Source organism: Telmatherina bonti (assembly GCF_933228915.1).
Source record: "Telmatherina bonti genome assembly, chromosome: 1".
In the NCBI taxonomy this organism is placed as follows: Eukaryota; Metazoa; Chordata; class Actinopteri; order Atheriniformes; family Telmatherinidae; genus Telmatherina; species Telmatherina bonti.
The window spans coordinates 45290322-45311650 of NC_136619.1; the positions used below are offsets into that span (position 1 = coordinate 45290322).

Genomic DNA, 21329 nt, shown 5'->3' on the forward strand with positions numbered 1-21329 from the left:
AGACGGGTCAGGTTGGGGAGACGGGTGAGGTGGGGGAGACGGGTCAGGAGGGGGAGACGGGTCAGGAGGGGGAGATCGGTCAGGTGGGGGAGACGGGTCAGGAGGGGGAGACGGGTCAGGTGGGGGAGACGGGTCAGGTTGGGGAGACGGGTGAGGTGGGGGAGACGGGTCAGGAGGGGGAGATCGGTCAGGTTGGGGAGACGGGTCAGGAGGGGGAGACGGGTCAGGAGGGGGAGACGGGTCAGGTGGGGGAGACGGGTCAGGTGGGGGAGACGGGTCAGGAGGGGGAGATCGGTCAGGTGGGGGAGACGGGTCAGGAGGGGGAGATCGGTCAGGTGGGAGAGACGGGTCAGGAGGGGGAGATCGGTCAGGTGGGGGAGACGGGTCAGGAGGGGGAGATCGGTCAGGTGGGGGAGACGGGTCAGGTGGGGGAGATCGGTCAGGTTGGGGAGACGGGTCAGGAGGGGGAGACGGGTCAGGAGGGGGAGACGGGTCAGGAGGGGGAGATCGGTCAGGTGGGGGAGACGGGTCAGGAGGGGTAGATCGGTCAGGTGGGGGAGACGGGTCAGGAGGGGGAGACGGGTCAGGTGGGGGAGACGGGTCAGGTTGGGGAGACGGGTGAGGTGGGGGAGACGGGTCAGGAGGGGGAGATCGGTCAGGTTGGGGAGACGGGTCAGGAGGGGGAGACGGGTCAGGAGGGGGAGACGGGTCAGGAGGGGGAGAAGGGTCAGGTTGGGGAGACGGGTGAGGTGGGGGAGATGGGTCAGGTTGGGGAGACGGGTCAGGTTGGGGAGACGGGTGAGGTGGGGGAGACGGGTCAGGTGGGGGAGACGGGTCAGGTGAGGGAGACGGGTCAGGAGGGGGAGAAGGGTCAGGAGGGGGAGACGGGTCAGGTGGGGGAGACGGGTCAGGAGGGGGAGAAGGGTAAGGTTGGGGAGACGGGTGAGGTTGGGGGAGATGGGTCAGGAGGGGGAGACGGGTCAGGTGGGGGAGATCGGTCAGGTGGGGGAGACGGGTCAGGTGGGGGAGATCGGTCAGGTGGGGGAGATCGGTCAGGTGGGGGAGACGGGTCAGGTGGGGGAGATCGGTCAGGTGGGGGAGATCGGTCAGGTTGGGGAGACGGGTCAGGTGGGGGAGACGGGTGAGGTGGGGGAGATCGGTCAGGTGGGGGAGACGGGTCAGGTGGGGAGATCGGTCAGGTGGGGGAGACGGGTCAGGAGTGGGAGATCGGTCAGGTGGGGGAGACGGGTCAGGTGGGGGAGATCGGTCAGGTGGGGGAGACGGGTCAGGTGGGGGAGATCGGTCAGGTGGGGGAGACGGGTCAGGAGGGGGAGACGGGTCAGGAGGGGGAGACGGGTCAGGAGTGGGAGATCGGTCAGGTGGGGGAGACGGGTCAGGAGGGGGAGACGGGTCAGGTTGGGGAGACGGGTGAGGTGGGGGAGACGGGTCAGGAGGGGGAGATGGGTCAGGAGGGGGAGACGGGTAAGGTTGGGGAGATGGGTGAGGTGGGGGAGATGGGTCAGGAGGGGGAGATGGGTCAGGAGGGGGAGACGGGTCAGGTGGGGGAGACGGGTGAGGTGGGGGAGATGGGTCAGGAGGGGGAGATGGGTGAGGAGGGGGAGACGGGTAAGGTTGGGGAGATGGGTGAGGTGGGGGAGATGGGTCAGGAGGGGGAGATGGGTCAGGAGGGGGAGACGGGTGAGGTGGGGGAGATGGGTCAGGAGGGGGAGACGGGTTAGGTTGGGGAGATGGGTCAGGAGGGGGAGACGGGTCAGGATGGGGAGACGGGTGAGGTGGGGGAGATGGGTCAGGTTGGGGAGACGGGTGAGGTGGGGGAGATGGGTCAGGTTGGGGAGACGGGTCAGGAGGGGGAGACGGGTCAGGAGGGGGAGACGGGTCAGGTGGGGGAGACGGGTCAGGAGGGGGAGACGGGTCAGGAGGGGGAGACGGGTCAGGTTGGGGAGACGGGTCAGGTGGGGGAGACGGGTCAGGAGGGGGAGACGGGTCAGGAGGGGGAGACGGGTCAGGTGGGGGAGACGGGTCAGGTTGGGGAGACGGGTGAGGTGGGGGAGACGGGTCAGGTGGGGGAGACGGGTCAGGTTGGGGAGACGGGTGAGGTGGGGGAGACGGGTCAGGAGGGGGAGACGGGTCAGGAGGGGGAGATCGGTCAGGTGGGGGAGACGGGTCAGGAGGGGGAGACGGGTCAGGTGGGGGAGACGGGTCAGGTTGGGGAGACGGGTGAGGTGGGGGAGACGGGTCAGGAGGGGGAGATCGGTCAGGTTGGGGAGACGGGTCAGGAGGGGGAGACGGGTCAGGAGGGGGAGACGGGTCAGGTGGGGGAGACGGGTCAGGTGGGGGAGACGGGTCAGGAGGGGGAGACGGGTCAGGAGGGGGAGACGGGTCAGGTTTGGGAGACGGGTCAGGATGGGGAGACGGGTCAGGTGGGGGAGACGGGTCAGGAGGGGGAGACGGGTCAGGAGGGGGAGACGAGTGAGGTGGGGGAGATGGGTCAGGTGGGGGAGATGGGTCAGGAGGGGGAGACGGGTCAGGTTGGGGGGATGGGTGAGGTGGGGGGAGATGGGTGAGGTGGGGGAGATGGGTGAGGTTGGGGAGACGGGTCAGGTTGGGGAGACGGGTCAGGTGGGGGAGATGGGTGAGGTGGGGGAGATGGGTCAGGAGGGGGAGACGGGTCAGGTTGGGGAGACGGGTCAGGAGGGGGAGACGAGTGAGGTGGGGGAGATGGGTCAGGTGGGGGAGATGGGTCAGGAGGGGGAGACGGGTCAGGTTGGGGGGATGGGTGAGGTGGGGGGAGATGGGTGAGGTGGGGGAGATGGGTGAGGTGGGGGAGATGGGTGAGGTTGGGGAGACGGGTCAGGTGGGGGAGATCTGTCAGGTGGGGGAGATGGGTGAGGTGGGGGAGATGGGTCAGGAGGGGGAGACGGGTCAGGTTGGGGAGACGGGTCAGGAGGGGGAGACGGGTCAGGTTGGGGAGACGGGTCAGGAGGGGGAGACGGGTCAGGAGGGGGAGACGGGTCAGGTTGGGGAGACGGGTCAGGAGGGGGAGACGGGTCAGGAGGAGGAGACGGGTCAGGTGGGGGAGATCTGTCAGGTGGGGGAGATGGGTGAGGTGGGGGAGATGGGTCAGGAGGGGGAGACGGGTCAGGTTGGGGAGACGGGTCAGGAGGGGGAGACGGGTCAGGAGGGGGAGACGGGTCAGGAGGAGGAGACGGGTCAGGTTGGGGAGATCTGTCAGGTGGGGGAGATGGGTCAGGAGGGGGAGACGGGTCAGGTTGGGGAGACGGGTCAGGAGGGGGAGACGGGTCAGGAGGGGGAGACGGGTCAGGAGGAGGAGACGGGTCAGGTTGGGGAGACGGGTCAGGAGGGGGAGACGGGTCAGGAGGAGGAGACGGGTCAGGAGGAGGAGACGGGTCAGGTGGGGGAGACGGGTCAGGTGGGGGAGATCTGTCAGGTGGGGGAGATGGGTGAGGTGGGGGAGATGGGTCAGGAGGGGGAGATGGGTCAGGAGGGGGAGACGGGTCAGGAGGGGGAGACGGGTCAGGTGGGGGAGATCTGTCAGGTGGGGGAGATGGGTGAGGTGGGGGAGATGGGTCAGGAGGGGGAGACGGGTCAGGTTGGGGAGACGGGTCAGGAGGGGGAGACGGGTCAGGAGGGGGAGACGGGTCAGGAGGAGGAGACGGGTCAGGTTGGGGAGACGGGTCAGGAGGGGGAGACGGGTCAGGTGGGGGAGATCTGTCAGGTTGGGGAGACGGGTCAGGAGGGGGAGACGGGTCAGGTTGGGGAGACGGGTCAGGTTGGGGAGACGGGTCAGGAGGGGGAGACGGGTCAGGTTGGGGAGACGGGTGAGGTGGGGGAGACGGGTCAGGTTGGGGAGACGGGTCAGGTGGGGGAGACGGGTCAGGAGGGGGAGACGGGTCAGGAGGGGGAGACGGGTCAGGAGGGGGAGACGGCTCAGGTGGGGGAGACGGGTCAGGAGGGGGAGACGGGTCAGGAGGGGGAGACGGGTCAGGAGGGGGAGACGGCTCAGGTGGGGGAGACGGGTCAGGTGGGGGAGACGGGTCAGGTTGGGGAGACGGGTCAGGTGGGGGAGACGGGTCAGGTTGGGGAGACGGGTCAGGTGGGGGAGACGGGTCAGGAGGGGGAGACGGGTCAGGTGGGGGAGACGGGTGAGGAGGGGGAGACGGGTGAGGTTGGGGAGACGGGTCAGGTTGGGGGAGACGGGTCAGGTGGGGGAGACGGGTCAGGTGGGGGAGACGGGTCAGGAGGGGGAGACGGGTCAGGTGGGGGAGACGGGTCAGGAGGGGGAGACGGGTCAGGAGGGGGAGACGGGTCAGGTGGGGGAGACGGGTCAGGAGGGGGAGACGGGACAGGTGGGGGAGACGAGTCAGGAGGGGGAGACGGGTCAGGTTGGGGAGACGGGTCAGGAGGGGGAGACGGGTCAGGTGGGGGAGACGGGTCAGGTGGGGGAGACGGGTCAGGAGGGGGAGATCGGTCAGGTGGGGGAGACGGGTCAGGAGGGGGAGACGGGTCAGGTTGGGGAGACTGGTCAGGTGGGGGAGACGGGTCAGGAGGGGGAGATCGGTCAGGTTGGGGAGACGGGAGAGGAGAGGGAGACGGGTCAGGTGGGGGAGACGGGTCAGGAGAGGGAGACGGGTCAGGTGGGGGAGACGGGTCAGGAGGGGGAGATCGGTCAGGTTGGGGAGACGGGAGAGGAGAGGGAGACGGGTCAGGTGGGGGAGACGGGTCAGGTGAGGGAGACGGGTCAGGTGAGGGAGACGGGTCAGGTGGGGGAGACGGGTCAGGTGGGGGAGACGGGTCAGGAGGGGGAGACGGGTGAGGTGGGGGAGATCTGTCAGGTGGGGGAGATGGGTGAGGTGGGGGAGATGGGTCAGGAGGGGGAGATGGGTCAGGTGGGGGAGACGGGTGAGGTGGGGGAGACGGGTCAGGTTGGGGAGACGGGTCAGGTGGGGGAGACGGGTCAGGTTGGGGAGACGGGTCAGGAGGGGGAGACGGGACAGGTGGGGGAGACGAGTCAGGAGGGGGAGACGGGTCAGGTTGGGGAGACGGGTCAGGAGGGGGAGACGGGTCAGGTGGGGGAGACGGGTCAGGTGGGGGAGACGGGTCAGGAGGGGGAGATCGGTCAGGTGGGGGAGACGGGTCAGGAGGGGGAGACGGGTCAGGTTGGGGAGACTGGTCAGGAGGGGGAGACGGGTCAGGTTGGGGAGACGGGTCAGGAGGGGGAGATCGGTCAGGTTGGGGAGACGGGAGAGGAGAGGGAGACGGGTCAGGTGAGGGAGACGGGTCAGGTGGGGGAGACGGGTCAGGAGAGGGAGACGGGTCAGGTGAGGGAGACGGGTCAGGTGGGGGAGACGGGTCAGGAGGGGGAGACGGGTCAGGTGGGGGAGACGGGTCAGGAGGGGGAGACGGGTGAGGTGGGGGAGACGGGTCAGGTTGGGGAGACGGGTCAGGAGAGGGAGACGGGTCAGGTGGGGGAGACGGGTCAGGAGGGGGAGACGGGTGAGGTGGGGGAGATCTGTCAGGTGGGGGAGATGGGTGAGGTGGGGGAGATGGGTCAGGAGGGGGAGATGGGTCAGGTGGGGGAGACGGGTGAGGTGGGGGAGATGGGTCAGGTTGGGGAGACGGGTCAGGTTGGGGAGACGGGTCAGGAGGGGGAGACGGGTGAGGTGGGGGAGATCTGTCAGGTGGGGGAGACGGGTGAGGTGGGGGAGATGGGTCAGGAGAGGGAGACGGGTCAGGTGAGGGAGACGGGTCAGGTGGGGGAGACGGGTCAGGAGAGGGAGACGGGTCAGGTGAGGGAGACGGGTCAGGTGGGGGAGACGGGTCAGGAGAGGGAGACGGGTCAGGTGAGGGAGACGGGTCAGGAGGGGGAGACGGGTGAGGTGGGGGAGATCTGTCAGGTGGGGGAGATGGGTGAGGTGGGGGAGATGGGTCAGGAGGGGGAGATGGGTCAGGTGGGGGAGACGGGTCAGGAGGGGGAGACGGGTCAGGAGGGGTAGACGGGTCAGGTGGGGGAGACGGGTGAGGTGGGGGAGATGGGTGAGGTGGGGGAGATGGGTCAGGTTGGGGAGACGGGTCAGGTGGGGGAGACGGGTGAGGACGGGGAGATGGGTGAGGTGGGGGAGACGGGTCAGGTTGGGGAGACAGGTCAGGAGGGGGAGACGGGTGAGGTGGGGGAGATGGGTCAGGTTGGGGAGACGGGTCAGGTGGGGGAGACGGGTGAGGACGGGGAGATGGGTGAGGTGGGGGAGACGGGTCAGGTTGGGGAGACGGGTCAGGAGGGGGAGACGGGTCAGGTTGGGGAGACGGGTCAGGAGGGGGAGACGGGTGAGGTTGGGGAGACGGGTCAGGAGGGGGATACGGGTGAGGTTGGGGAGACGGGTCAGGTGGGGGAGACGGGTGAGGACGGGGAGATGGGTGAGGTGGGGGAGACGGGTCAGGTTGGGGAGACGGGTCAGGAGGGGGAGACGGGTGAGGTGGGGGAGACGGGTCAGGAGGGGGAGCCGGACAGGTGGGGGAGACGGGTCAGGTTAGGGAGACGGGTCAGGTGGGGGAGACGGGTCAGGAGGGGGAGACGGGTCAGGTGGGGGAGATGGGTGAGGTGGGGGAGATGGGTCAGGTTGGGGAGACGGGTCAGGTGGGGGAGACGGGTGAGGACGGGGAGATGGGTGAGGTGGGGGAGACGGGTCAGGTTGGGGAGACGGGTCAGGAGGGGGAGACGGGTCAGGTTGGGGAGACGGGTGAGGTGGGGGAGACGGGTCAGGTTGGGGAGACGGGTGAGGAGGGGGAGACGGTTCAGGATGGGGAGACGGGTGAGGAGGGGGAGACGGTTCAGGATGGGGAGACGGGTCAGGAGGGGGAGATTGGTCAGGAGGGGGAGACAGGTGAGGTGGGGGAGATGGGTCAGGAGGGGGAGACAGGTCAGGTGGGGGAGATGGGTCAGGAGGGGGAGACGGGTTAGGAGGGGGAGACGGGTCAGGTTGGGGAGACGGGTCAGGAGGGGGTGACGGGTCAGGAGGGGGAGACGGGTGAGGAGGGGGAGACGGGTGAGGAGGGGGAGACGGGTCAGGAGGGGGAGACGGGTGAGGAGGGGGAGACGGGTCAGGTTGGGGAGACGGGTCAGGAGGGGGTGACGGGTCAGGAGGGGGAGACGGGTCAGGAGGGGGAGACGGGTGACGAGGGGGAGACGGGTCAGGAGGGGGAGACAGGTGAGGTTGGGGAGACGGGTCAGGAGGGGGAGACGGGTCAGGAGGGGGAGACGGGTCAGGTTGGGGAGACGGGTCAGGTGGGGGAGATGGGTGAGGAGGGGGAGACGGGTCAGGAGGGGGAGACGGGTGAGGTTGGGGAGACGGGTCAGGAGGGGGAGATTGGTCAGGAGGGGGAGACGGGTCAGGTGGGGGGGATGGGTCAGGTGGGGGAGATGGGTGAGGTAGGGTAGACGGGTCAGGAGGGGGAGATTGGTCAGGAGGGGGAGACGGGTCAGGAGGGGGAGACAGGTGAGGTGGGGGAGATGGGTCAGGAGGGGGAGACGGGTTAGGAGGGGGAGACGGGTCAGGTTTGGGAGACGGGTCAGGAGGGGGAGACGGGTGAGGAGGGGGTGACGGGTCAGGAGGGGGAGATTGGTCAGGAGGGGGAGACAGGTGAGGTGGGGGAGATGGGTCAGGAGGGGGAGACGGGTTAGGAGGGGGAGACGGGTCAGGTTGGGGAGACGGGTCAGGAGGGGGAGATTGGTCAGGAGGGGGAGATGGGTCAGGAGGGGGAGACGGGTGAGGAGGGGGAGATTGGTCAGGAGGGGGAGATGGGTGAGGTAGGGGAGACGGGTCAGGAGGGGGAGATTGGTCAGGAGGGGGAGACGGGTCAGGAGGGGGAGACGGGTCAGGTGGGGGGGATGGGTCAGGAGGGGGAGATGGGTCAGGAGGGGGACACAGGTGAGGTGGGGGAGATTGGTCAGGAGGGGGAGATGGGTCAGGAGGGGGAGACGGGTCAGGAGGGGGAGACGGGTCAGGAGGGGGAGATTGGTCAGGAGGGGGAGACGGGTCAGGTTGGGGAGACGGGTCAGGAGGGGGAGACGGGTGAGGAGGGGGAGATTGGTCAGGAGGGGGACACAGGTGAGGTGGGGGAGATTGGTCAGGAGGGGGAGACGGGTCAGGAGGGGGAGACGGGTCAGGAGGGGGAGACGGGTCAGGAGGGGGAGATTGGTCAGGAGGGGGAGACGGGTCAGGAGGGGGAGACGGGTGAGGAGGGGGAGACGGGTCAGGAGGGGGAGACAGGTGAGGTTGGGGAGACGGGTCAGGAGGGGGAGACGGGTGACGAGGGGGAGACGGGTGAGGAGGGGGAAACGGGTCAGGAGGGGGAGACGGGTGAGGAGGGGGTGACGGGTCAGGAGGGGGAGACGGGTGAGGAGGGGGAGACGGGTCAGGAGGGGGAGACGGGTCAGGAGGGGGAGACAGGTGAGGTTGGGGAGACGGGTCAGGAGGGGGAGACGGGTGACGAGGGGGAGACGGGTCAGGAGGGGGAGACGGGTCAGGAGGGGGAGACAGGTGAGGTTGGGGAGACGGGTCAGGAGGGGGAGACGGGTCAGGAGGGGGAGACGGGTGACGTTGGGGAGACGGGTCAGGAGGGGGAGACGGGTGAGGTTGGGGAGACGGGTCAGGAGGGGGAGACGGGTCAGGAGGGGGAGACGGGTCAGGAGGGGGAGACGGGTGAGGTTGGGGAGACGGGTCAGGAGGGGGAGACGGGTCAGGAGGGGGAGATGGGTCAGGTTGGGGAGACGGGTCAGGAGGGGGAGACGGGTCAGGAGGGGGAGACGGGTGAGGTTGGGGAGACGGGTAATGAGGGGGAGACGGGTGAGGTTGGGGAGACGGGTCAGGAGGGGGAGACGGGTCAGGTTGGGGAGACGGGTCAGGAGGGGGAGACGGGTCAGGTTGGGGAGACGGGTGAGGTTGGGGAGACGGGTCAGGAGGGGGAGACGGGTGAGGTTGGGGAGACGGGTAATGAGGGGGAGACGGGTGAGGAGGGGGAGACGGGTGAAGTTGGGGAGACGGGTCAGGTGGGGGAGACGGGTCAGGAGGGGGAGACATGTGAGGTGGGGGAGACGGGTCAGGAGGGGGAGACGGGTGAGGTTGGGGAGACGGGTAAGGAGGGGGAGACGGGTCAGGAGGGGGAGACGGGTGAAGTTGGGGAGACGGGTCAGGTGGGGGAGACGGGTCAGGAGGGGGAGATTGGTCAGGTTGGGGAGACGGGTGAGGAGGGGGAGACGGGTGAGGTTGGGGAGACGGGTCTGGAGGGGGAGATGGGTCAGGTTGGGGAGACGGGTCAGGAGGGGGAGACGGGTCAGGTTGGGGAGACGGGTCAGGAGGGGGAGACGGGTCAGGTGGGGGAGATGGGTGAGGTAGGGGAGACGGGTCAGGAGGGGGAGATTGGTCAGGAGGGGGAGACGGGTCAGGGGGGGAGACGGGTCAGGTGGGGGAGACGGGTCAGGAGGGGGAGACGGGTTAGGAGGGGGAGACGGGTGAGGTGGGGGAGATGGGTCAGGTTGGGGAGACGGGTGAGGAGGGGGAGACGGGTCAGGTGGGGGAGATGGGTGAGGTAGGGGAGACGGGTCAGGAGGGGGAGATTGGTCAGGGGGGGGAGACTGGTCAGGTGGGGGAGATGGGTGAGGTAGGGGAGACGGGTCAGGAGGGGGAGATTGGTCAGGAGGGGGAGACGGGTCAGGGGGCGAGACGGGTCAGGTGGGGGAGATGGGTGAGGTAGGGGAGACGGGTCAGGAGGGGGAGATTGGTCAGGAGGGGGAGACGGGTCAGGGGGCGAGACGGGTCAGGTGGGGGAGACGGGTCAGGAGGGGGAGACGGGTCAGGAGGGGGAGACGGGTGACGAGGGGGAGACGGGTCAGGAGGGGGAGACGGGTCAGGAGGGGGAGACAGGTGAGGTTGGGGAGACGGGTCAGGAGGGGGAGACTGGTCAGGAGGGGGAGATTGGTCAGGAGGGGGAGACGGGTCAGGTGGGGGGGATGGGTCAGGTGGGGGAGATGGGTGAGGTAGGGGAGACGGGTCAGGAGGGGGAGATTGGTCAGGAGGGGGAGACAGGTGAGGTGGGGGAGATGGGTCAGGAGGGGGAGACGGGTTAGGAGGGGGAGACAGGTGAGGTGGGGGAGATGGGTGAGGTGGGGGAGATGGGTCAGGAGGGTGAGACAGGTGAGGTGGGGGAGATGGGTCAGGAGGGGGAGACGGGTTAGGAGGGGGAGATTGGTCAGGAGGGGCAGACAGGTGAGGTGGGGGAGATGGGTCAGGAGGGGGAGACGGGTTAGGAGGGGGAGATTGGTCAGGAGGGGGAGATTGGTCAGGAGGGTGAGACAGGTGAGGTGGGGGAGATGGGTCAGGAGGGGGAGACGGGTTAGGAGGGGGAGATTGGTCAGGAGGGGGAGACAGGTGAGGTGGGGGAGATGGGTCAGGAGGGGGAGACGGGTTAGGAGGGGGAGATTGGTCAGGAGGGGGAGACAGGTGAGGTGGGGGAGATGGGTCAGGAGGGGGAGACGGGTTAGGAGGGGGAGATTGGTCAGGAGGGGGAGACAGGTGAGGAGGGGGAGACGGGTCAGGTTGGGGAGACGGGTCAGGAGGGGGTGACGGGTGAGGAGGGGGAGACGGGTCAGGAGGGGGAGACGGGTGAGGAGGGGGAGACGGGTCAGGAGGGGGAGATGGATCAGGAGGGGGAGACGGGTGACGAGGGGGAGACGGGTCAGGAGGGGGAGACGGGTGAGATTGGGGAGACGGGTCAGGAGGGGGAGACGGGTCAGGTTGGGGAGACGGGTCAGGTTGGGGAGACGGGTGAGGTTGGGGAGACGGGTCAGGAGGGGGAGACGGGTCAGGTTGGGGAGACGGGTGAGGTTGGGGAGACGGGTCAGGAGGGGGAGACGGGTCAGGAGGGGGAGACGGGTGAGATTGGGGAGACGGGTCAGGAGGGGGAGACGGTTAAGGTTGGGGAGACGGGTCAGGAGGGGGAGACGGGTGAGGTTTGGGAGACGGGTCAGGAGGGGGAGACGGGTCAGGTTGGGGAGACGGGTCAGGTTGGGGAGACGGGTAGGGAGGGGGAGACGGGTGAGGTTGGGGAGACGGGTCAGGTTGAGACGGGTCAGGAGGGGGAGACGGGTCAGGAGGGGGAGACGGGTGAGGTTGGGGAGACGGGTCAGGAGGGGGAGACGGGTCAGGTTGGGGAGACGGGTCAGGAGGGGGAGACGGGTTAGGAGGGGGAGACGGGTGAGGTTGGGGAGACGGGTCAAGAGGGGGAGACGGGTCAGGAGGGGGTGACGGGTCAGGAGGGGGAGACGGGTGAGGTTGGGGAGACTGGTCAGGAGGGGGAGACGGGTGAGGTTGGGGAGACGGGTCAGGTTGGGGAGACGGGTCAGGAGGGGGAGACGGGTCAGGAGGGGGTGACGGGTCAGGAGGGGGAGACGGGTGAGGTTGGGGAGACTGGTCAGGAGGGGGAGACGGGTGAGGTTGGGGAGACGGGTCAGGTTGGGGAGACGGGTCAGGAGGGGGAGACGGGTCAGGAGGGGGTGACGGGTCAGGAGGGGGAGACGGGTGAGGTTGGGGAGACGGGTCAGGTTGGGGAGACGGGTCAGGAGGGGGAGACGGGTCAGGAGGGGGTGACGGGTCAGGAGGGGGAGACGGGTGAGGTTGGGGAGACTGGTCAGGAGGGGGAGACGGGTGAGGTTGGGGAGAAGGGTCAGGAGGGGGAGACGGGTCAGGAGGGGGAGACGGGTGAGGTTGGGGAGACGGGTCAGGAGGGGGAGACGGGTGAGGTTGGGGAGACTGGTCAGGAGGGAGAGACGGGTCAGGTGGGGGAGACGGGTCAGGAGGGGGAGACGGGTCAGGTGGGGGAGACTGGTCAGGAGGGAGAGACGGGTCAGGTGGGGGAGACGGGTCAGGAGGGAGAGACGGGTCAGGTGGGGGAGACGGGTCAGGAGGGGGAGACGGGTCAGGAGGGGGAGACGGGTCAGGTTGGGGAGACGGGTCAGGAGGGGGAGACGGGTCAGGAAGGGGAGACGGGTGAGGTTGGGGAGACGGGTCAGGTTGGGGAGACGGGTCAGGAGGGGGAGACAGGTGAGGTTGGGGAGACTGGTCAGGAGGGGGAGACGGGTCAGGTTGGGGAGACGGGTCAGGAGGGGGAGACGGGTCAGGAGGGGGAGACGGGTGAGGTTGGGGAGACGGGTCAGGTCTGGGAGACGGGTCAGGAGGGGGAGACGGGTGAGGTTGGGGAGACTGGTCAGGAGGGGGAGACGGGTCAGGTTGGGGAGACGGGTCAGGAAGGGGAGACGGGTGAGGTTGGGGAGACGGGTCAGGTCTGGGAGACGGGTCAGGAGGGGGAGACGGGTGAGGTTGGGGAGACTGGTCAGGAGGGGGAGACGGGTGAGGTTGGGGAGACTGGTCAGGAGGGGGAGACGGGTCAGGAGGGGGAGACGGGTCAGGTTGGGGAGTCGGGTCAGGAGGGGGAGACGGGTCAAGTTGGGGAGACGGGTCAGGAGGGGGAGACGGGTGAGGAGGGGGAGACGGGTCAGGAGGGGGAGACGGGTGAGGAGGGGGAGACAGGTCAGGAGGGGGAGACGGGTGAGGAGGGGGAGACGGGTCAGGAGTGGGAGACGGGTCAGGAGTGGGAGACGGGTCAGGAGGGGGAGACGGGTCAGGAGGGGGAGACGGGTGAGGTTGGGGAGACGGGTCAGGAGGGGGAGACAGGTCAGGTGGGGGAGACGGGTCAGGAGGGGGAGACGGGTCAGGTTGGGGAGACGGGTCAGGAGGGGGAGACGGGTCAGGAGGGGGAGACGGGTCAGGTTGGGGAGACGGGTCAGGAGGGGGAGACGGGTCAGGTTGGGGAGACGGGTCAGGTTGGGGAGACGGGTCAGGAGGGGGAGACGGGTGAGGTTGGGGAGACTGGTCAGGAGGGGGAGACGAGTCAGGAGGGGGAGACGGATGAGGAGGGGGAGACGGGTCAGGAGGGAGAGACGGGTCAGGAGGGAGAGACGGGTCAGGAGGGGGAGACGGATGAGGAGGGGGAGACGGGTCAGGAGGGAGAGACGGGTCAGGAGGGAGAGACGGGTCAGGAGGGGGAGACGGATGAGGAGGGGGAGACGGGTCAGGTTGGGGAGACGGGTCAGGAGGGGGAAACGGGTGAGGTTGGGGAGACTGGTCAGGAGGGGGAGACGGGGAAGGTGGGGGAGACGGGTCAGGTGGGGTAGACGGGTCAGGAGGGGGAGACGGATGAGGAGGGGGAGACGGGTCAGGAGGGGGAGACGGGTCAGGAGGGGGAGATTGGTCAGGAGGGGGAGACGGGTCAGGAGGGGGAGACGGGTGAGGTTGGGGAGATGGTCAGGAGGGGGAGACGGGTCAGGAGGGGGAGACGGGTCAGGTTGGGGAAACGGGTCAGGAGAGGGAGACGGGTCAGGAGGGGGAGATTGGTCAGGAGGGGGAGACGGGTCAGGAGGGGGAGACGGGTGAGGTTGGGGAGACGGGTCAGGAGGGGGAGACGGGTGAGGTTGGGGAGACTGGTCAGGAGGGGGAGACGGGTCAGGAGGGGGAGACGGGTGAGGAGGGGGAGACGGGTCAGGAGGGGGAGACGGGTCAGGTTGGGGAGACGGGTCAGGAGGGGGTGACGGGTCAGGAGGGGGAGACAGGTGAGGTTGGGGAGACGGGTGAGGAGGGGGAGACGGGTCAGGAGGGGGAGACGGGTCAGGAGGGGGAGACAGGTGAGGTTGGGGAGACGGGTCAGGAGGGGGAGACGGGTGACGAGGGGTAGACGGGTCAGGAGGGGGAGACAGGTGAGGTTGGGGAGACGGGTCAGGAGGGGGAGACAGGTGAGGTTGGGGAGACGGGTCAGGAGGGGGAGATTGGTCAGGAGGGGGAGACGGGTGAGGTTGGGGAGACGGGTGAGATTGGGGAGACGGGTCAGGAGGGGGAGACGGGTCAGGTTGGGGAGACGGGTCAGGAGGGGGAGACGGGTGAGATTGGGGAGACGGGTCAGGAGGGGGAGACGGGTCAGGTGGGGGAGACGGGTCAGGAGGGGGAGATGGGTCAGGTTGGGGAGACGGGTCAGGAGGGGGAGACGGGTGACGAGGGGTAGACGGGTCAGGAGGGGGAGATTGGTCAGGAGGGGGAGACGGGTGAGGTTGGGGAGACGGGTCAGGAGGGGGAGACGGGTGAGATTGGGGAGACGGGTCAGGAGGGGGAGACGGGTCAGGTTGGGGAGACGGGTCAGGAGGGGGAGACGGGTGAGATTGGGGAGACGGGTCAGGAGGGGGAGACGGGTGAGATTGGGGAGACGGGTCAGGAGGGGGAGACGGGTCAGGAGGGGGAGATGGGTCAGGTTGGGGAGACGGGTCAGGAGGGGGAGACGGGTGACGAGGGGTAGACGGGTCAGGAGGGGGAGATTGGTCAGGAGGGGGAGACGGGTGAGGTTGGGGAGACGGGTCAGGAGGGGGAGACGGGTGAGATTGGGGAGACGGGTCAGGAGGGGGAGACGGGTCAGGTTGGGGAGACGGGTCAGGTGGGGGAGACGGGTCAGGAGGGGGAGATGGGTCAGGTTGGGGAGACGGGTCAGGAGGGGGGAGACGGGTCAGGAGGGGGAGACGGGTGAGGTTGGGGAGACGGGTGAGGTTGGGGAGACGGGTCAGGTGGGGGAGACGGGTGATGTTGGGGAGACGGGTAGGAGGGGGAGACGGGTCAGGTTGGGGAGACGGGTCAGGAGGGGGAGACGGGTCAGGAGGGGGAGACGGGTGAGGTTGGGGAGACGGGTCAGGTGGGGGAGACGGGTCAGGAGGGGGAGACGGGTGATGTTGGGGAGACGGGTCAGGTTGGGGAGACGGGTCAGGAGGGGGAGACGGGTGAGGTTGGGGAGTCTGGTCAGGAGGGGGAGACGGGTCAGGAGGGGGAGACGGGTGAGGTTGGGGAGACGGGTCAGGAGGGGGAGACGGTTCAGGAGGGGGAGACGGGTCAGGTTGGGGAGACGGGTCAGGAGGGGGAGACGGGTCAGGAGGGGGAGACGGGTCAGGAGGGGGAGACGGGTGAGGTTGGGGAGACGGGTCAGGAGGGGGAGATTAGTCAGGAGGGGGAGATGGTCAGGAGGGGGAAACGGGTCAGGAGGGGGAGACGGGTCAGGAGGGGGAGACGGGTCAGGTTGGGGAAACGGGTCAGGAGGGGGAGACGGGTGAGGTTGGGGAGACTGGTCAGGAGGGGGAGACGGGTCAGGAGGGGGAGACGGATGAGGAGGGGGAGACGGATCAGGAGGGGAAGACGGGTCAGGAGGGGGAGACGGGTCAGGAGGGAGAGACGGGTCAGGAGGGGGAGACGGGTCAGGAGGGGGAGATGGATGAGGAGGGGGAGACGGGTCAGGTTGGGGAGACGGGTCAGGAGGGGGAAACGGGTGAGGTTGGGGAGACTGGTCAGGAGGGGGAGACGGGGAAGGTGGGGGAGACGGGTCAGGTGGGGTAGACGGGTCAGGAGGGGGAGACGGATGAGGAGGGGGAGACGGGTCAGGAGGGGGAGACGGGTCAGGAGGGGGAGATTGGTCAGGAGGGGGAGACGGGTCAGGAGGGGGAGACGGGTGAGGTTGGGGAGATGGTCAGGAGGGGGAGACGGGTGAGGTTGGGGAGACGGGTCAGGAGGGGGAGATGGGTCAGGAGGGGGAGACGGGTGAGGTTGGGGAAACGGGTCAGGAGAGGGAGACGGGTGAGGTTGGGGAGACGGGTCAGGAGGGGGAGACGGGTGAGGTTGGGGAGACGGGTCAGGAGGGGGAGACGGGTCAGGAGGGGGAGACGGGTCAGGTGGGGGAGACAGGTGAGTTGGGGGAGATGGGTCAGGAGGGGGAGATGGGTCAGGTGGGGGAGATGGGTGAGGTGGGGGAGACGGGTCAGGTTGGGGAGACGGGTCAGGAGGGGGAGACGGGTCAGGTGGGGGAGATGGGTGAGGTGGGGGAGACGGGTCAGGTTGGGGAGACGGGTCAGGAGGGGGAGACAGGTCAGGTGGGGGAGATGGGTGAGGTGGGGGAGACGGGTCAGGAGGGGGAGACGGGTCAGGAGGGGGAGACGGGTGAGGTTGGGGAGACTGGTCAGGAGGGGGAGACGGGTCAGGAGGGGGAGACGGGTGAGGAGGGGGAGACGGGTCAGGAGGGGGAGACGGGTCAGGAGGGTGAGACGGGTCAGGAGGGGGTGACGGGTCAGGAGGGGGAGACGGGTGAGGAGGGGGAGACGGGTCAGGAGGGGGAGACGGGTCAGGAGGGGGAGACAGGTGAGGTTGGGGAGACGGGTCAGGAGGGGGAGACGGGTGACGAGGGGGAGATTGGTCAGGAGGGGGAGACGGGTGAGGTTGGGGAGACGGGTCAGGAGGGGGAGACGGGTGAGGTTGGGGAGACGGGTCAGGAGGGGGAGACGGGTCAGGTTGGGGAGACGGGTGAGATTGGGGAGACGGGTCAGGAAGGGGAGACGGGTCAGGAGGGGGAGACGGGTGAGATTGGGGAGACGGGTCAGGAGGGGGAGACGGGTCAGGTTGGGGAGACAGGTCAGGAGGGGGAGACGGGTGAGATTGGGGAGACGGGTCAGGAGGGGGAGACGGGTCAGGTTGGGGAGACGGGTCAGGAGGGGGAGACGGGTCAGGAGGGGGAGACAGGTGAGGTTGGGGAGACGGGTCAGGTGGGGGAGATTGGTCAGGAGGGGGAGACGGGTCAGGAGGGGGAGACGGGTGAGGAGGGGGAGACGGGTCAGGAGGGGGAGACGGGTGAGGAGGGGGAGACGGGTGAGTTTGGGGAGACGGGTCAGGAGGGAGAGACGGGTCAGGAGGGGGAGACGGGTGAGGTTGGGGAGACGGGTCAGGACGGGGAGACGGGTGAGGAGGGGGAGACGGGTCAGGAGGGGGAGACGGGTCAGGAGGGGGAGACGGGTCAGGAGGGGGAGACGGGTGAGGTTGGGGAGACGGGTCAGGACGGGGAGACGGGTGAGGAGGGGGAGACGGGTCAGGAGGGAGAGACGGGTCAGGAGGGGGAGACGGGTGAGGTTGGGGAGACGGGTCAGGAGGGGGAGACGGGTGAGGTTGGGGAGACGGGTCAGGAGGGGGAGACGGGTCAGGTTGGGGAGACGGGTCAGGAGGGGGAGACGGGTGAGGTTGGGGAGACTGGTCAGGAGGGGGAGACGGGTCAGGAGGGGGAGACGGGTCAGGTTGGGGAGACGGGTCAGGAGGGGGAGACGGGTCAGGAGGGAGAGACGGGTCAGGAGGGGGAGACGGGTGAGGTGGGGGAGATGGGTGAGGTTGGGGAGACGTGTCAGGAGGGGGAGACGGGTCAGGAGGGGGAGACGGGTGAGGTGGGGGAGATGGGTCAGGTTGGGAGACGGGTCAGGTTGGGGAGACGGGTGAGGTGGGGGAGACGGGTCAGGTGGGGGAGACGGGTCAGGTTGGGGAGACGGGTGAGGTGGGGGAGACGGGTGAGGTTGGGGAGACGGGTGAGGAGGGGGAGACGGGTCAGGTGGGGGAGACGGGTCAGGAGGGGGAGACGGGTCAGGAGGGGGAGACGGGTGAGGAGGGGGAGACGGGTCAGGAGGGGGAGACAGGTGAGGAGGGGGAGACGGGTCAGGAGGGGGAGACGGGTCAGGAGGGGGAGACGGGTGAGGAGGGGGAGACGGGTCAGTTGGGGGAGATTGGTCAGGAGGGGGAGACGGGTCAGGAGGGGGAGACGGGTGAGGAGGGGGAGACGGGTCAGGAGGGGGAGACAGGTGAGGTTGGGGAGACGGGTCAGGTGGGGGAGATTGGTCAGGAGGGGGAGACGGGTCAGGAGGGGGAGACGGGTGAGGAGGGGGAGACGGGTCAGGAGGGGGAGACGGGTCAGGAGGGGGAGACAGGTGAGGTTGGGGAGACGGGTCAGGTTGGGGAGACGGGTCAGGAGGGGGAGACGGGTGAGGTGGGGGAGACGGGTCAGGTGGGGGAGACGGGTCAGGAGGGGGAGACGGGTGAGGTTGGGGAGACGGGTCAGGAGGGGGAGACGGGTCAGGAGGGGGAGACGGGTCAGGAGGGGGAGACGGGTCAGGTTGGGGAGACGGGTCAGGAGGGGGAGACGGGTGAGGTTGGGGAGACGGGTGAGGAGGGGGAGACGGGTCAGGTGGGGGAGATTGGTCAGGAGGGGGAGACGGGTGAGGTAGGGGAGACGGGTCAGGAGGGGGAGATTGGTCAGGAGGGGGAGACCGGTGAGGAGGGGGAGACGGGTCAGGAGGGGGAGACGGGTCAGGAGGGGGAGACGGGTGAGGTTGGGGAGACGGGTCAGGTTGGGGAGACGGGTCAGGAGGGGGAGACGGGTGAGGTTGGGGAGACGGGTCAGGAAGGGGAGACGGGTCAGGAGGGGGAGACGGGTGAGATTGGGGAGACGGGTCAGGTTGGGGAGACGGGTCAGGAGGGGGAGACGGGTCAGGAAGGGGAGACGGGTCAGGAGGGGGAGACGGGTCAGGAAGGGGAGATGGGTCAGGAGGGGGAGACGGGTGAGATTGGGGAGACGGGTCAGGAGGGGGAGACGGGTCAGGAAGGGGAGACGGGTCAGGAGGGGGAGACGGGTCAGGTTGGGGAGACGGGTCAGGAGGGGGAGACGGGTGAGATTGGGGAGACTGGTCAGGAGGGGGAGACGGGTGAGATTGGGGAGACTGGTCAGGAGGGGGAGACGGGTCAGGTTGGGGAGACGGGTCAGGAGGGGGAGACGGGTGAGGTTCGGGAGACGGGTCAGGAGGGGGAGACGGGTCAGGAGGGGGAGATGGGTCAGGTTGGGGAGACGGGTCAGGAGGGGGAGACGGGTCAGGAGGGGGAGATGGGTCAGGTTGGGGAGACGGGTCAGGTGGGGGAGACGGGTCAGGAGGGGGAGACGGGTGAGGTTGGGGAGACGGGTCAGGAGGGGGAGACGGGTCAGGTTGGGGAGACGGGTCAGGTGGGGGAGACGGTTCAGGAGGGGGAGACGGGTGAGGTTGGGGAGACGGGTCAGGAGGGAGAGACGGGTCAGGAGGGGGAGACGGGTGAGGTTGGGGAGACGGGTCAGGAGGGGGAGACGGGTCAGGTGGGGGAGACGGGTCAGGAGGGGGAGACGGGTCAGGTTGGGGAGACGGGTCAGGAGGGGGAGACGGGTGAGGTTGGGGAGACGGGTCAGGAGGGGGAGATGGGTCAGGTTGGGGAGACGGGTCAGGAGGGGGAGACGGGTGAGGTTGGGGAGACGGGTCAGGAGGGGGAGATGGGTGAGGTTGGGGAGACGGGTCAGGAGGGGGAGATGGGTGAGGTTGGGGAGATGGGTCAGGAGGGGGAGATGGGTCAGGTTGGGGAGACGGGTCAGGAGGGGGAGACGGGTGAGGTTGGGGAGATGGGTCAGGAGGGGGAGATTGGTCAGGAGGGGGAGACGGGTCAGGAGGGGGAGACGGGTCAGGTTGGGGAGACGGGTCAGGAGGGGGAGACGGGTCAGGTTGGGGAGACGGGTCAGGAGGGGGAGACGGGTCAGGAGGGGGAGACGGGTCAGGAGGGGGAGACGGGTGAGGTTGGGGAGACGGGTCAGGAGAGGGAGACGGGTCAGGTTGGGGAGACGGGTCAGGAGGGGGAGACGGGTGAGGTTGGGGAGACGGGTCAGGAGGGGGAGACGGGTCAGGAGGGGGAGACGGGTCAGGTTGGGGAGACGGGTCAGGAGGGGGAGACGGGTCAGGTTGGGGAGACGGGTCAGGAGGGGGAGACGGGTGAGGTTGGGGAGACGGGTCAGGTGGGGGAGACGGGTCAGGAGGGAGAGACGGGTGAGGAGGGGGAGACGGGTGAGGTTGGGGAGACGGGTCAGGAGGGGGAGACGGGTGAGGTTGGGGAGACGGGTCAGGTGGGGGAGACTGGTCAGGAGGGGGAGACGGGTCAGGTTGGGGAGACGGGTCAGGAGGGGGTGACGGGTCAGGAGGGGGAGACGGGTGAGGAGGGGGAGACGGGTCAGGAGGGGGAGACAGGTGAGGTTGGGGAGACGGGTCAGGAGGGGGAGACGGGTGAGATTGGGGAGACGGGTCAGGAAGGGGAGACGGGTCAGGAGGGGGTGACGGGTCAGGAGAGGGAGACGGGTGACGAGGGGTAGACGGGTGAGGTTGGGGAGACGGGTCAGGAGGGGGAGACGGGTGAGATTGGGGAGACGGGTCAGGAAGGGGAGACGGGTCAGGAGGGGGAGACGGGTGAGATTGGGGAGACGGGTCAGGAGGGGGAGACGGGTCAGGTTGGGGAGACGGGTCAGGAGGGGGAGACGGGTGAGATTGGGGAGACGGGTCAGGAGGGGGAGACGGGTCAGGTTGGGGAGACGGGTCAGGAGGGGGAGACGGGTCAGGTTGGGGAGACGGGTCAGGAGGGGGAGACGGGTCAGGAGGGGGAGACGGGTGAGGTTGGGGAGACGGGTCAGGAGGGGGAGACGGGTCAGGTTGGGGAGACGGGTCAGGTTGGGGAGACGGGTCAGGAGGGGGAGACGGGTGAGGTTGGGTAGACCGGTCAGGAGAGGGAGACGGGTCAGGAGGGGGAGACGGGTGAGGTTGGGGAGACCGGTCAGGAGAGGGAGACGGGTCAGGAGGGGGAGACGGGTCAGGAGGGGGAGACGGGTCAGGAGGGGGAGACGGGTGAGGTTGGGGAGACGGGTCTGGAGGGGGAGATGGGTCAGGTTGGGGAGACGGGTCAGGAGGGGGAGACGGGTCAGGTTGGGGAGACGGGTCAGGAGGGGGAGACGGGTCAGGAGGGGGAGACGGGTGAGGTTGGGGAGACGGGTCAGGAGGGGGAGACGGGTCAGGTTGGGGAGACGGGTCAGGAGGGGGAGACGGGTGAGGTTGGGGAGACGGGTCAGGTTGGGGAGACGGGTCAGGAGGGGGAGACGGGTGAGGTTGGGGAGACCGGTCAGGAGAGGGAGACGGGTCAGGAGGGGGAGACGGGTGAGGTTGGGGAGACGGGTCAGGACGGGGAGACGGGTCAGGAGGGGGAGACGGGTCAGGTTGGGGAGACGGGTCAGGAGGGGGAGACGGGTTAGGTTAGGGAGACGGGTCAGGAGGGGGAGACGGGTCAGGAGGGGGAGACGGGTCAGGTTGGGGAGACGGGTCAGGTGGGGGAGACGGGTCAGGAGGGGGAGATTGGTCAGGAGGGGGAGACGGGTCAGGAGGGGGAGACGGGTCAGGTTGGGGAGACGGGTCAGGAGGGGGAGACGGGTCAGGTTGGGGAGACGGGTCAGGAGGGGGAGACGGGTCAGGAGGGGGAGACGGGTCAGGTTGGGGAGACGGGTCAGGAGGGGGAGACGGG

General features: G+C 68.6%; 1 protein-coding gene across 1 annotated transcript in view; it reads left to right on the top strand.

The window, feature by feature from the left end:
• The window catches only part of trpm1a (transient receptor potential cation channel, subfamily M, member 1a), a gene marked incomplete at its 3' end in the record, with an annotated part of 223195 nt that overhangs the window by 70229 nt on the left and 131637 nt on the right, over positions 1 to 21329 (top strand). The window lies entirely within an intron of this gene.